This window comes from Oratosquilla oratoria, chromosome 23 (genome assembly GCF_046742065.1).
Source record: "Oratosquilla oratoria isolate Oo_2021 chromosome 23, ASM4674206v1, whole genome shotgun sequence".
NCBI classification, from domain to species: Eukaryota; Metazoa; Arthropoda; class Malacostraca; order Stomatopoda; family Squillidae; genus Oratosquilla; species Oratosquilla oratoria.
Genome location: NC_134799.1, coordinates 16,220,804 through 16,225,803, shown reverse-complemented (window position 1 = coordinate 16,225,803; position 5,000 = coordinate 16,220,804). Strand labels below are relative to the sequence as shown.

General features: G+C 38.9%; 1 non-coding gene across 1 annotated transcript; it reads right to left on the bottom strand.

The window, feature by feature from the left end:
- Positions 1-3,691: 3,691 nt before the first annotated feature.
- On the bottom strand, positions 3,692-3,764 carry TRNAV-AAC (transfer RNA valine (anticodon AAC)). Its single transcript has one exon. It is a non-coding gene; the product is annotated as a tRNA-Val (tRNA).
- Positions 3,765-5,000: the final 1,236 nt, after the last annotated feature.

The following is a 5,000-nucleotide window of genomic DNA, read 5'->3' as shown; positions in this document are numbered from 1 at the left end:
ACATACAAAACATAACATGCGTGCGTACATACATTGTAGAACATCCATAATCTTGTATATATATATATATATATATATATATATATATATTATATATATGTAATATATAATATATAATATATATTATATATATATATATATATATATATATATATATATCACACAGGAAACCCACAGTCGGAGAAAATAAACTTCGAATAAAGAAGAATCTATATTTCGGCTATCAACTTTTCTTCTCTGTAGCTTATAAGTCCCCTCTGTACTCTGTCTTATGTACTTTCCTGAAGAGGGCTACAGTTGATAGCCGAAATATAGGATTCTTCTTTATTCGAAGTTTATTTTCTCCGACTGTGGGTTTCCTGTGTGTTATTTACAAATGTGCTACTACATTTCTGTTTAGAAATATATACATATATATATATATATATATACATATACATATATGTATATATACATACATATATATATATACATATATACATATATATATATACATATACTGTATATATATATATATATATATATATATATATATACAAACTTGAATAACAAACTTGGTGTGCATGCATTACAAAACAGAAAAAAACGTGTTATTACTATATCTTTTTTCCTTTTTCTCTTTTTTTATTTTCTTTTTTCTTATCACGCATCCCCCCCCCCCCCCGCCCCAATGGCACTCAAAAAATTGACTTTCTCATTTGACCATCGTCAGTGCCAAGTCGGGTCGCTTACATAAGCCAGGCGCGCTTTCCTCTTCGCCAGGCGTTGTTCCTCAATCCGTCTTTCGCCTGCCACCTACCCCACACTCTCAGGGTGTCTTTCTGCTCTTCCTTAAAGGGCCATTTACACGGTCAAACGGTTTGACAAACCCGGTTTGTCAAACCCGGTTTGTCAAACCAAGTTTGTCAAATAATTTATCAAACCCGGTTTGTCAAACCAAGTTTGTCAAATAATTTGTCAAACTCGGTTTGTCAAACAATTTATCAAACCCGGTTTGTCAAACAATTTGTCAAACCCGGTTTGTCAAACCCGGTTCGTCAAACACGGTTTGTCAAACAATTTGTCAAACCAGGTTTGTCAAACCCGGTTCGTCAAACCCGGTTTGTCAAGTCTAGTTTGTCAAACCCGGGTTTGTCAAACAAGTATTTGAAGTGATATTTGACCGTGTGAATGGGGGTATTCGGCAACAAAGTACCCCATTCACACGGTCAAAAATCACTTGAAACACTTGTTTGACAAACCGGGTTTGATAAACTGTTTGACCGTGTAAATGGCCCTTAAACCCCGATCAGATATACACGATTCAAGTTCGTTCGTTTGAGTAGAAACGACTTCGGTTACAAAATCTCATTTTTCGAATTTCCAAATGTCAAATCACCTTTGCGTCACATAGTGGGAAGATGAATGACATCTAGAAGTTAAACCTAGACGAATATTAGACGCATTGTTTAATTGTAGACTTAGTGAAATCGAGGATACTGTAGGCGAAGTCGTCCTGCAGATTTTCGAATTCACAATATTTGACGATTGTCGTGACGGCGTGACTGGGGCTTTAGCCTTTTGGACAAAACCACATCAAACACTAAAATTCACCAAGTTCCAATAGATTTAATTCTGAAGCCCCACTTTTGAAACTCTCTTGGGGGTCGAGAGGAGTCACGGACCAAAGGCTAAGGACCAGACCACTGATCTACTCTGAATAAAATCGTCTGGTGTGAGCCACGATGTGTGTGTGTGTGTGTGTGTATGTGTGTGTGTGTGTGCGTATGTGTGTGTGTGTGTGCATTCATGTGTCTGTGTGTGTGTGTGTACGCGCGTGTGTGTGTGCGTACATGTGTCCGTGTGTGTGTGTGTACGTGTACGTGTGTGTGTGCGTACATGTGTCCGTGTGTGTGTATATGTACGTGTGTGTGTGTGCGTGTGTGTGTACGTGCGGACGTGTGTGTATACACTCCACTGCCTACGTGCTCTTATGTATGAATATATATTTGCGCACACACTCGTGGTGTTGCATGCGCGGTTGACTCCTGTGCTTAGTATATTTATAACCCTTGAGTTACTGAACCCTGACAGGCCAGAACGACATTCAGTCTCCTGTTATTGTTTATTTTCAGTCTTTCTCAGTCCATCACTTCTTGTTATGAAGTCTAGTTTAACATCGCTGTCTAGCGTTATCTTGTACTTCCTATCCTGATTAGTTAATCAGTTAAGGGTGTCTCTTAGTGTGTGTGTATGGTGATTCTATGGGGAGATTTGATCAGGGACAATAATAGAACAGGGACGTGCGCTAGCCCAGAGGATACCGTGTCGGACTCGTGAGCAAGTGGCCATGAGTTCGATTCCCGGGACCCGTCAGCCCTGGACAGGTAGGGAAGCGACCCAGCATTGGGTTTAAAAAACCAGCGGGTTGACGGAACTGACAGGGGTTTTTCACTTCCCACAGCGTGGGAGTGGAATGGTTAGTCGAGTAACAGATCATATAATAATAAAACATAAATATGTTCTGCATTCTTATTCCTATAGTAGATTAGTCTTTAACCATAAAAGAATGTTACGTTACTCTGGTCCGTGGGGGTGCCAATAAAGCCCCTGAAGCTGGTGGCGGCATTGGAAGCGTGCTGGTCTCGCATTCGCTTAGTTGTAGGTTCGAATCCTGCACTCCTTTTCGATTCCCAACAGTGACTGTTACCTGTCCCAATAGTCCTCAAAACACATATGACAAATGTGACAGCTTCGGCCGCAGCTATTGAGCGGCTCCTGGCGTTGGCTTTTTACCTTTTTCATACAAATCTTGCTCCTCCACATCTAAGGGAGTAACCTCATCGGACCAGAGTCGCGCATCATTCTTTTATGGGTGGAGACTGATCTGAAATAATAACAATAATAATTAATAATAATAATAATAATAATAATAATAATAATAATAATAATAATAATAATAATAATAATAATAATAATAATAATAATAATAATAATAATAATAGTAATAATAATAATAATGATTAATAATAATAATAATAACAATAATTAATAATAATGATAATAATAATTAATAATAATAATAATTAATAATAATTATAAATAATAATAATAATAATAATTGATGATGATGATAATAATAATAATAATAATAATAATAATAATAATAATAATAATAATAATAATAATAATAATAATAATAATAATAATAATAATAATAATAATGATAATGATGATGATGATGATGAAATATAAAATAAGAATATATAATAAATCCCTTTTAATTTCCATCCCCCATTTTTGCTCTTAGGTTTTCTTTGACCGCCTCTCTGATTTTGTACCAAGGGATAGAAGCGCTGGTTATTCCCTAGTGTTTGTATGTGTGAGTGTATTTACCTAATCGTAGTATACAGGAAAGGAGCAACGGTCGTTGGGTCCCGTCTCCTACTCTACAATTCATTATACCTAGCCTTGTGTGTGTGTGTGTGTGTATTCACCTCGGATCTGCTGCAGTCTCTGTCGAGACAGCCAGACACCACCCTACGGCAGTGAGCTCAGAGCTCATTATTTGCCGATCTCTGGGTAGGTCTGAGACCACTCACATACCACACACCGGGACAGCAAGGTCACAACTCCTTGACTAACGTCCCGTACCTACTCACTGCTAGGTGAACAGGGGTTACACGTGAAAGGAGACAAACCCAACTTATCTCCGCCCGGCCGGGGAATCGAACCCCGGTTCTCTGGCTTGTTAGGCCAGTGCTTTACCAATCCGCCACCGAGCGGTGTGTGTGTGTGTGTGTGTGTGTGTATGTGCGTGCGTGTGCGTGCGTGTGTGTGTGTGTGTGTGTGTGTTTGGTCCCGAGTTCGAGTTTCCACCTCCCCGGGTGTTAGGTAGTCGGTGCTGCCCCCCGAACCAGTTTTGGCGGTAAAGCAATCCTCTTCCTCGCAATGAAATTCCATTTGGGAAAACAAGACTCGGATCATCATGCACGAGAAGGCTTCAGCGACCTTGGGACTCGCTTGCCCAACAGTCTTAGGTTCCTACCTTTCATGGACCTGCTTGTCGTTTGACAGGAAATGTTCTTTTTCAAAAGTAGATCAATGTCGCTCAAAATTGTACTCTGCATTTGCATGTTTTATTTGTTTTCTACCGGAATTATATTAGTTTGTTTTCTATATTTTTCATTTATGTAGTTATTTTCTTCCTGGAACAGTGACGTCACTTCGCTGGGCTGTGACGTCACGTCGCTGGGCTGTGACGTCACGTCGCTGGACTGTGTCGTCACGTCGCTGGGCTGTGTCGTCACGTCGCTGGGCTGTGTCGTCACGTCGCTGGGCTGTGACGTCACGTCGATGGTTGGTGACGTCATATCGTTTGTTGACATTTAAATATCAAGATGAAATAGTGATTCCCATATTTGTTTTATATTCTCATCCTCGATTTTACTTGTCTTGTTTTTGAATTTTGAAGTTTAATGAGAACAACAAGAAATCGACATTTATCTTTCTTTTTCTTAGACTTCTAGAAGGCGTTTGACTTTGTAGGAAGAACGCTAACTCGATACATAACCAAGGTGCAAACAAGCATATATATATATATATATATATATATATATATATATATATATATATATATATATACATATATGTATATTACAAAATATCTACGCGAATGTTATAGATGATAAGAACAAAGAAAGATCGAGATTGAGAAAGTAATTCACTGAATTTATACATTTCCAGAAATTATCTTTTTTTTTCTATCTGTAGAAAACATGGTCCTGATTTTAGAAAAAAAAAATCTCTGTAATGTAGACAAGGAGAGCCATGGAGAAGGTCTGAAAGTGAACAAGACTGACACGGGGATAATGTTCAACAACACATTTCAAGTAACACCGTAGTTGTGTTCAAAGAATGAACCTTACCCAACAGGCGCTAAGGTGGAACGTCATTCTCATATTTCGACACTCCCCCTCTCTCCCCCTCTCCCCCCTTTCCCCCTCTCCCCCCTCTCCCCC